The sequence below is a fragment of the Arachis ipaensis genome, chromosome B8 (assembly GCF_059453495.1).
Source record: "Arachis ipaensis isolate K30076 ecotype BB chromosome B8, ASM5945349v1, whole genome shotgun sequence".
Classification (NCBI taxonomy): Eukaryota; Viridiplantae; Streptophyta; class Magnoliopsida; order Fabales; family Fabaceae; genus Arachis; species Arachis ipaensis.
Window position 1 is genome coordinate 94,752,552 of NC_142443.1, and position 11,492 is coordinate 94,764,043.

Sequence of the window (11,492 nt, forward strand, 5' to 3'; positions counted from 1 at the left end):
CTGTTGCTGCTTGCATGCCAGACAGACTCTGAGAAATCATATTGACTTGCTGAGTCAATATTTTGTTCTGAGCCAATATCGCATTCAGAGTATCAATCTCAAGAACTCCTTTCTTCTGATTTGTTCCATTATGCACAGGATTCCTTTCAGAAGTGTACATGAATTAGTTATTTGCAACCATTTCAATGAGCTCCTAAGCTTCTGTAGGCATCTTCTTCAGATGAAGAGATCCTCCAGCAGAGCTGTCCAATGACATCTTAGACAGTTCAGACAAACCATCATAGAAGATACCTATGATGCTCCATTCTGAAAGCATGTCAGAAGGACACCTTCTGATCAATTGCTTGTATCTTTCCCAGGCTTCATAGAGGGATTCACCTTCCTTCTGTCTGAAGGTTTGGACTTCCACTCTAAGCTTACTCAATTTTTGAGGTGGAAAGAATTTGGCCAGAAAAGCACTGACCAGCTTTTCCCAAGAGTTCAGGCTTTCCTTAGGTTGTGAATCCAACCATATTCTAGCTCTGTCTCTTATAGCAAAGGGAAAAAGCATACGCCTGTAGACCTCGGGATCAACCCCATTGGTCTTGACAGTGTCACAGATTTGTAAAAATTCAGCCAAAAACTGATGAAGATCTTCCAATGGAAGTCCGTGAAACTTACAATTCTGTTGCATTAGAGAAACTAATTGAGGCTTAAGCTCAAAGTTATTTGCTCCAATGGCAGGGATTGAGATGCTTCTCCCATAGAAGTCAGGTGTAGGTACAGTAAAGTCACCAAGCACCTTCCTTGCATTGTTGGCATTGTTGTTGTTTTCGGCTGCCATGTCTTCTTCTTGTATGAAAATTTCTGTTAGGTCCTCTACAGAGAGTTGTGCTTTAGCTTCTCTTAGCTTTCTCTTCAAGGTCCTTTTAGGTTCAGAATCAGCTTCAACAAGAATGCCTTTGTCTTTGCTCCTGCTCATATGAAAGAGAGAAGAAGAAAGTATGGAATCCTCTATGTCACAGTATAGAGATTACTTGAGGTGTTAGAGGAAAAGAAGAATAGAAGGAGGATGTAGAGAAGAGAGAATTCGAACGTATCAAGAGGGAGAGAGTTCGAATTGCACATTGAGGAGGAGTGTTAGTCCCTTAAATCGAAGAATGTGAGAAGGAGGGAGGAATTTTCAAAATTAAAAAAAATTGAATTAATTAAAAGAAATTTTGAAAAGTTAGTTGATGATTTTCGAAAATTAAAATTGAGAAAGTAGTTAAGTGGTTTTGAAAAAGATTTTGAAATTAGAAATAAAAAAGATATGATTGAAAATCATTTTTTTTTGAAAAAGATGTGGTTGAGAAGATATGATTGAGAAAATATGGTTTTTAAAAAGATATGATTGTCAAACTATTAAAAAGATTTGATTTTTAAAATTAATGACTTGGCTAACAAGAAATTTAAAAGATATGATTCTAAAATTCAATTATTGAACCTTTCTTAACAAGGAAGAAATTTTTGAATCAAATAACTAATTGTTAGCAAGGATTTTCGAAAATAGTAAAAAAATGGAAAAGATTTGATTTTGAAAAGATATGATTGAAAAGATATGATTTGAAAAAGATTTTATTTTGAAAAGATTATGAAAATTTGAAAAAGATTTGAATTGAAAACAAAATCTCCTCTGCTGTGCCATCCTGGCGTTAAACGCTCAGAATGGTATTCATTCTGGCATTTAACACCCAAAATACTACCTTTTTGGGTGTTTAACGCCCAGCCAGGTACCCTGGCTGGCGTTTAAACGCCAGTTTTCCTTCCTCACTGGGCGTTTTGAACGCCTAGCTTTTTCTCTATAATTTCTCTGCTGCATGTTCTGAATCTTCAATTCTCTGTATTATTGACTTGAAAAGACATCATTTTGACAATTTTTTTGAATTTTTAATGATGAGAAACAATCAAAATGCAACTAATCATGGAAAACTAAGATCAAATAAACAATGCATGCAAGACACTAAACTTAGAAATTTTCATATTAGAGACACTAACAAATTGAGAATGCATATGAAAAATAACAAAACACACAAAACAAGAGAAATTAAAGATCAGAGCAAGGAAATCATCAAGAACAACTTGAAGATTAATGAAGAACAAAATTCATACATTCAAAAAATGCAGGGAATTAAATAAAACATGTAGGACACCAAACTTAAAAATTGACACTAGACTTAAACAAGAAACACAAATTATTTTTTATTTTTATCATTTTATAAATTTTTTTTGTATTTTTTTGGAAAATTAATTGGAAAAAGAAAATAAGAAATTCAAAATTCATAATGAGAATTCCAGGAATCATGTAATGTTAGTCTAAAACTCCGGTTTAGGAATTAGACATGGCTTACCAGCTAGCCAAGCTTTCAGTGAAAGCTCCGGTCCAAAACACTAGACATGGCCAATGGCCAGCCAAGCCTTAGCAAATCATTACATTCAACAGCAAGATTGATAAAAATCAACAAGCTCTTGTGATGATAAGTTGAAACCTCGGTCCAAAAGATTAGACATGGCTTCACAGCTAGCCAAACTTCAACAAATCATCATGAAACTCTAGAATTCATCCTCAAAGAGTTTGAAGAGCAAAATAAATTTTTTTTGTATATTTTTTTGAAAATTAAAAGAATAACAAGCTTAAACATAAAATAAAATTACCTAATCTGAGCAACAAGATGAACCGTCAGTTCTCCAAACTCGAACAATCCCCGGCAACGGCGCCAAAAACTTGGTGTACGAAATTGTGATCTCAACTTTGCCAACAACTTGGTACGCATGAAGGTAATCTCAATTCTTTTTCACAACTCCGCACAACTAACCAGCAAGTGCACTGGGTCGTCCAAGTAATAAACCTTACGTGAGTAAGGGTCGATCCCACGGTGATTGTCGGCTTGAAGCAAGCTATGGTTATCTTGTAAATCTCAGTCAGGCAGATTCAAATGGTTATGAAGTTTAAGATAATTAAATTATGAATAAAACATAAAATAAGATAGAAATACTTATGTAATTCATTGGTGAGAATTTCAGATAAGCGTACGGAGATGCTTTGCTCCTTCTGAATCTCTGCTTTTCTACTGCCTTCATTCAATCATTCATACTTCTTTCCATGGCAAGTTGTATGTTGGGGGGTCATCGTTGTCAATGGCTACCATCCGTCCTCTCAGTGAAAATGGTCCAAATGCGCTGTCACCGCACGGCTAATCAGCTATTGGTTCTCGATCATGTTGGGATAGGATCCATTGATCCTTTTGCGTCTGTCACTACGCCCAACACTCGCGAGTTTGAAGCTCGTCACAGTCATCCCATCCCAGATCCTACTCGAAATACCACAAACAAGGGTTAGACTTTCTGAATCTCAAGAATGGCCGCCAATAATTCTAGCCTATACCATGAAGGTTTTAATCTTAGATTAGAAACCCAAGAGATACACATTCAAGCTTGTTTGCATGTAGAACGGAAGTGGTTGTCAAGCACGCGTTCATAGGTGAGAATGGTGATGAGTGTCACATAATCATCACAATCATCATGTTCTTGTGTGCGAATGAATATCTTAGAGAAGAAATAGGCTTGAGTTGAATAGAAAAATAATAGTACTTTGCGATAATTCATGAGGAACAGCAGAGCTCCACACCTTAATCTATCGGGTGTAGAAACTCCACCGTTGAAAATAAAAAAGTAATGAAGGTCGAGACATGGCCAAATGGCCAGCCCCCATAATGGTCTAAGATAGCATAAGACTAATCAAAAATGAAAATACAATAGCAAAAGGTCCTATTTATAGAGAACTAGTAACCTAGGGTTTACAGAAATTAGTAAATGATGCAGAAATCCACTTCCGGGGCCTACTTGGTGTGTGCTTGGGCTGAGCATTGAATCTTTCACATGTAGAGACTTTTCTTGGAGTTAAACGCCAGCTTTGGTGCCAGTTTGGGCGTTCAACTCCAGCTTTTATGCTAGTTCTGGCGTTTTGACGCCAGAATTCTTATGCTGAGTTGGAATGCCAGTTTGGGCCATCAAATCTCGGATAAAGTATAGACTATTATATATTGCTGGAAAGCCTAGGATGTCTACTTTCCAACGCAATTGAGAGCGTGCCAATTGGGTTTCTGTAGCTCCAGAAAATCCACTTCGAGTGCAGGGAAATCAGAATCCAACAGCATATGCAGTCCTTTTTCAGCCTCTGAATCAGATTTTTGCTCAGGTCCCTCAATTTCAGCCAGAAAATACCTGAAATCACAGAAAAACACACAAACTCATAGTGAATTCCAAGAATGTAATTTTTGAATAAAAACTAATAAAAACATAATAAAAATGAACTAAAATATACTAAAAATATACTAAAAACAATGCCAAAAAGTGTATAAATTATCCGCTCATCAATCATCATCAACTGCTCATCAGGGAAGCTCTCGTTCATTGCAAATTGGTGTGCATCATCTTCTTTCTGTGGGATTCTTGAGAGGTGGTCAGCCACTTTATTTTTTCTCCTATCTTTAATTTTGATGTCAAATTCTTGCAGTAGCAGGATCCACCTTATTAGTCTTGGCTTGGACTCTTGTTTGGTAAGCAAATATTTGAGTGCTGCATGATCAGTGAATACAATTACTTTAGAGCCAATAAGATATGATCTAAAATTATCAAAAGTAAAGACAATGGCAAGTAATTCCTTTTCTGTAGTGGAATAGTTCTTTTGATTCTCATTGAGGACTTTGCTGGTATAATAAATAACATGCACCAGTTGTCCCTCCTCTATCCTAAAACAGCACCAACAGCAAAGTTAAATGCATCACACATTAGCTCAAAGGGGAGATCCCAGCAAGGTGGTGCTATGATAGGTGCAGAGGAGAGTTTGTTCTTAAGCTCTTCAAAGGCTAGCATGCATTCTTTATCAAAAATAAAAGGTACATTAGTGACAAGCAGGTTGCTCAAAGGTTTGGCAACCTTGGAGAAGTCTCTAATAAACCTCCTATAGAAGCCAGCATGTCCTAGAAAACTTCTAACTGCTTTGACATTGCAAGGTGGGGGAACTTTTCAATCACCTCCACCTTAGCCTTGTCCACCTCTATGCCTCTTTTTGAGATCTTGTGGCTAAGAACCACCCCCTCTGTAACCATAAAGTGGCATTTTTTCCAGTTCAGAACAAGGTTAGTTTCTTGGCATCTCTTTAGCACCAAGGCTAAGTGGTGCAAATAGTTAGAATATGAATCACCAAATACAGAAAAGTCATCCATAAACACCTCAATGAACCTTTCAATCATGTCTGAAAATATGGAGAGCATGCATCTTTGGAATGTTACAGGTGCATTGCACAATCCAAAGGGCATTCTCCTATAAGCAAAAACACCATAGTGACAGGTAAATGAGGTCTTTTCTTGGTCCTTAGGGTCGACAACTATTTGATTGTAACCAGAGTAACCGTCCAAGAAGTAATAATATTCGTGTCTTTCCAGCATCTGATCCATGAAAGGTAGGGGGAAGTGATCCTTCCCAGTGGCCTCATTAAGCTTCCTATAATCAATGCACATGCACCAACCTGTCACTGTTCTTGTAGGTATCAGCTCATTCTTCTCATTTGGTACAACAGTGACCCCTTCTTTTTTTGAGACAACTTGCATTGGGCTTACCCAAGGGCTGTCTGAGATAGGGTAAATTACCCCAACTTGCCATAATTTCAACACCTCTTTTTGGACTACTTCATTCATGGTTGGGTTAAGCCTTCTTTGTTGCTGTCTTGAGGGCTTGGCACCTTCCTCAAGCAGGATTTTGTGCATGCACATTAAAGGACTGATTCCCTTCAAATCTGCAAGTGTCTATCCTATAGTATCCTTATGTTGCTTCAGCACTTGGATAAGCTTTTCTTCTTGCTCCTCACTCAAGCTTGCATTAATGATCACTGGGTAAGTTTTGTTGTCACCCAAGTATGCATACTTCAAGCTTGGAGGTAGGGTCTTCAGTTCTAGTTTTGGTGCCTCCACTTCCTTGTTGTCTGTGTGGTTTAGCATGATCGACTTCTCCATGGTTTCTTATGGCATTTCTTCACCTGATGCTCGTTGTTCCAGCTCCAAAATCTCTTCACATTGTTCTTCCTCCAAAACTCCTTGAACTATCTTTTCTATAGTATCTACCATCATGCACTCTCCTATGGATTCCTTGGGGTAACTCATTGCTTTGAAGACATTGAAGACCTGATAAACCATTATTTTATGGTTTATATTGTGTTTAATTGTGTGGTTTTATCAAATCTTTACCAACTTATTTATTAAATTAGCATGTATTTACAATTCCTTCCCAAAATTACCCCATGGTTGAAAAACTGCTTCCTAGAGATTTTTAATTATGTATTTTAATTATCCTTTATTCCATTCGATGCCGTGATCTGTGTGTTAAGTGTTTCAGGCTTTATAGGGCATGAGTGACTTGGAGATTGGAAAGGAGGCTTGCAAAAATGGAAGGAACACAAGAAATTAAGGAGATGACCAGCGAGAAGTGACGCGGATGATGACTCACATGACCGCGCGATATAGAGGAAATTGCAGTGATGCGCTCGCGTGCCTGACGCGAACGCATGGAATGGAAATTGCACAAGTGACGCGAAAGCGTGGACGACGCGTACGCGTGGCAAGGCAAGACGCTGGATGACGCGAACGCGTGGATGACGCGATCGTGTGGCGTGCGCAATCTGCAGAATCTGCAGAATTCGCTGGGGGCAATTTTGGGCCCTGTTTTGACCCAGTTTTCGGCCCAGAAAAGCAGATTAGAGCCAGAGAATATGCAGAGACTAAAGACAACATTCATCCCGCATAGTTTTAGTTTTTGATCTGATTTGACTCCTCCTCTAGGTTTTCTCTCTATAAATTCATAGTTCTTAGGATTTTGATATTATTGCTTTTTGGATTGGGATATTAAGAAGAGTTATTACCTCCGTCAAGACTTCATCATTCTAGTTTGTTTCCTTACTTGTCACTTACTCTTTCATATCCTTATTTTATTCAGAGTTACTATTGGATTATTTTTAGAATTTATTAATACAAGAACTATTTTTATTTTTATTGATCCCTTTGATTATTATTTATCATGTCTTTCTTTATTTTCCTCTCTTATTTCATGAATTCCACAATCATAATGAGCGAGTAGTTCCATAACTTGATTGGGAGTTGATTAAAAGGAGGACCTTGAGTTGGATGCTCAAGAGTAAAATTATAATTGGGATTAGCGTTGGATCGCCATCTAATCACTGACACTAATCCTTCCTAAGGGAGAGGATTAGAACTTGTGAATAGAAACTGACTTCCAACTTGCTCGACCTTCCTTTATCCGGTAAAGGATAACTGAGCAGACAACCTTCAATTATCAATTGATCTTGAGAGAACTCCATCAAGGATAGGGCTTCCAACTAATCTACTCCCGGTCAAGGTTTTTATTTAAATTACATAAATTCTTTGATTTAATTTCCTATCTATCAAACTCAAACCCTTTTGGAAAACATCTGATTAATAAAATAGCACATCTTTCTGCAACTCGTTGGGAGACGACCTGGGATTCATATTCCCAGTATTTTAATTCTAATTTTGTGACAACCCTTTTAAATTAATAAGCAGAATTTTAGTTGGTTGAGAACTATACTTGCAACGCATCTCTTATAATAATTTCTTAACTCACCAATTTCTGCCACGTCAATTTTTGGCGCCGTTGCCGGGTAGTTGCAATAGAGTGCTAAGTTATTGATTGGAATTTATTTATTTTCATTTTATTTTAGTTTTGCTACTAGAGCTGCATGTTTCTTTCGTTAAATGATGCGTTCACTTCCTGATCCAAGCTTGCCAGTATTTGATCCTGAGATTGAAAGAACTATTTCATGTATAAGGCAAGCTCGGCGTCGGTTAGTCCTCTCCGAGAGTGAATCTGAAATGTCACTTGAGGAAGAAACAAGCTCCCTTTCTACTGATTCGGTTGATTTACGTGCAGGTGACATGGCAGCACCTAGGAGAGTTACTATCCAGGAGGCTGGAGCCCCTGATTTCACACTGCAACCGTTTGAAGCGCATCACCCAGCGGTGGCTATAGATTTTGAAATAAAGACTGTACTACTCAACTTGATGCCTAAGTTTCATGGCTTACTTGCTCAAGAGCCTATCAAGCATCTCAGGGATTTCCAAGCAGCCTGTTCTACTGTCAGGCGTGATGGTGCAGATGAAACTTCTATTTTGTTAAAAGCTTTCCCATTCTCTCTTGAGGGAAAGGCGCGAGAGTGGTACTACACTCAACCCGCAGCAACTGTTTCTGACTGGGATACGCTTAGAAGGGAATTTTTGGAAAAATTCTTTCCAGCTGAAGTTACTGATAAACTGAGGAAAGACATTTCCATGATTGTTCAGGACGAATCCGAGACTCTCTATGAATACTGGGAGCGCTTCAACAACCTTCTGGAAGCATGCCCCCCACCATATGATTGACAAGATAGTATTGCTCGGCTACGTCACACAGGGCATGAGGCCCCAAGATAAAACCACATTGGAAAGTGCTAGCAATGGGTCTATGAAAAAGTACAAGACCACTGATGAGGCATGGTAATTGATCAGCGACTTAGCTGAATCTACTAGGAATAATAGGCAGAAACAAAGCCGGTCAAAAGCTATTGCAGAAGTATCCTCTAGCAGAGAGACTGCTGCTCTAACTCAGAGTATCTGTGAAATGACCAACTTACTGAAGCAGATGCAGTTGAGTCAACAACAAGCTCAGCAAGCTCAGCCCTCTCCACCACAGCAAAGCCAATAGTTAGTTCCACAAAGAGTATGCGGGATCTGTGCTGATTATAGCCATTATACTGATGAATGTCCGCAGCTCCAGTAGGAAGACAACACTGTGGTAGCCACTCATAACTTCTATGACCGTTCCAATCAAGGATACAATGAAGGTGGTAGCTACAACCATGGATGGCAGGATAATTCAAACCAAGGTTGGAGAGATAATTCTAACCAGGACTGGAAGGACAACAATAATAGTGGAGGCAGAGAAAATCAGGGAAATCAGAGGTGGAATAATAACAACAACAGGCAGCAGAACCAGAACCAGACTTACAGAGCACCTCACCTGAGGTAATTCCAAGGACCACAGCACAACCAACAGCAGACCTCTCAGATCACTTATCCCTCTTCATCTTCTAATGATGAGTTACTACAATCTATTGATCGGAGATAGAAGGCCATGGAAAACAACCTTACTTCTACTCTAAATGGTCTGAACTCTACCTTGCAAGCTCTTGTATCACAGATTGGATCACTAAATAACTCCAATAACCAGCCCTTGAGCTCCAGGGGAATCCCCTCTCAACCATTGCCCAATCCAAAGGGTGGCATCAATGCCATCACCCTAAGGTCCGGAACCACGCTGCAAGAGAGGAATCAGGAGAAGCCAATCCCATCAGAACACGCCTCAGCTGAAGAGGTAGTAGAAGTAGAGGATGCTGAAGAGGAAGAGGACATACAAGACATGGTTGAAGAAGAAGAAGCTCAACCACAGAAGAAAGCACCAAAGAAGGCAGACCCTGCAGGAAATGCCCTCCCTATTCAATTTTCACAAATTGCAAGGAAGCCCAGGAAACAGATGGAACTTGATCCCAAAATGGTAGAAATATTCAAAAAGGTTGAGGTAACTGTTCCCCTTTTTGATGTTATTCAGTAGGTACCTAAATACGCAAAGTTTCTAAAAGATTTATGTATACATAAAGACAAAATTAATGAATTAGAAACTATTCCTTTAGGTAGTTCTATATCTGCTTTAATGGGAGGTATACCTGAAAAGTGTAGTGATCCAGGTCCATGTATGGTTAATTGTACTATTGGTGGTATGATATTTTCTGACTGCATGTGTGATTTAGGAGCATGTGTTAGTATAATGCCTTTGTCTATATATGATACTTTGAGGCTCCCTCCCTTAAAAAGATCGGCAGCTCGTTTTGTGTTAGCCGATAAAAGCATAATTACAGTGGTTGGAATTGCTGAAGATGTATTAATGAGCATTAAGGGGCTCACATTTCCCATTGACTTCTATATCCTGGAAATGCCCCCTAATGACTCAGGAAGGCCATCATCAATCCTGCTTGGAAGACCATTCCTGAAGACTTCAAAGTTCAAGCTGGACGCATTTTCCGAAACTTATTCCTTTGAAATAGATGGCAGAATAGTGAAATTCAGTTTAAATGGAGCTATGGAGCACCCTCTGGATGACCTTTCTATCTCCCGGTGTGACATCATAGATGAAACTATGGCTGAAGTTCACCAGGAGGAGTTAGAAGAGAAGTACACAGGACAAGATCCAAGTGTGGGGACACTTTCAGAGGACAGTGAGGGTACTTTGCCATTATCACCAGCCCCAGATAATCCAGAGCCTGACCATGAACAGAAATTAGAATTAAAGCCCCTCCCTCCACACCTCAAGTATGCTTACCTTGAGGACAAGCAGAAGTTTCCAGTTATCATTACAAGGGAACTCACTTCCCAACAAGAAGAACAGCTACTAAGTGTGCTGAGAAAACACAGAAAAGCAATTGGATGGAGCTTGGCAGACATAGAAGGCATCAACCCTCAAGTTTGTGAGCACAGAATATTTTTAGAAGAGGGAGCTAGGCCTGTTCGTCAACCTCAGAGAAGCCTGAATCCCACTATCTTGGAGGTTGTCAAAAAGGAAGTGACCAGACTACTTGAGGCGGATATCATCTACCCCATCTTAGACAGTGAATGGGTAAGCCCAGTACAAGTGGTACCTAAGAAGTCTGGAGTCACTACAATGAAGAATGACCATGGAGAGCTCATAGCAACCAGAGTACAGAACTCCTGGAGGGTCTGCATTGATTACAGGTGCCTCAACCAGGCCACTCGTAAGGATCACTACCCCCTTCCATTCATTGATCAAATGCTGGATCGCATGTCAGGTGATGCACGGAAAACTTGTCTCGCAACAAATTTCCTTCGGCAAGTGTACCGAATTTGTTGTTAAGTAAAAACTCACAATAGAGTGAGGTCGAATCCCACAAGGACTGATTGATCAAGCAACTTTAATTAGAGGAATATTCTAGTTGAGCGAATCTAGAATTTGAGTTGAGAATTGCAGAAAATGAAGTGACAGAAAAAGTAAAATGCTAGAATTAAAGAACTGAAACTAAATGACTGAAAGTAAATTGCTGAATTGTAAATGGGAATGGGGTATTGCTTATAAATGTAAATGGCAGAAAATAAAGAGAATGGGTAAGATCAGAAATAGGGAGTTCATTGGGCTTAGGAGATGTTGCATTCTCCGGATCAATTTCATTTTCATCTCTTCCTCAATCAATGCACTCATTGATCTCCTTGGCAATCTTAAGTGATTGAATTACAATTTCTTGTAATTCAATCCCTCAAATCTTGATCAATAGCCAATTCCTTGGTCAATTGCTCATGAGAAGAGATGAAGTATGGTCACTGATTATACAATATACATTT

General features: G+C 39.1%; 1 non-coding gene across 1 annotated transcript; it reads left to right on the forward strand.

Moving 5' to 3' along the window:
- The first annotated feature begins 310 nt into the window (after nt 1-310).
- LOC148548886 (small nucleolar RNA R71) lies at nt 311-418 on the forward strand. The gene has a single exon (XR_015898086.1). It is a non-coding gene; the product is annotated as a small nucleolar RNA R71 (small nucleolar RNA).
- Nucleotides 419-11,492: the final 11,074 nt, after the last annotated feature.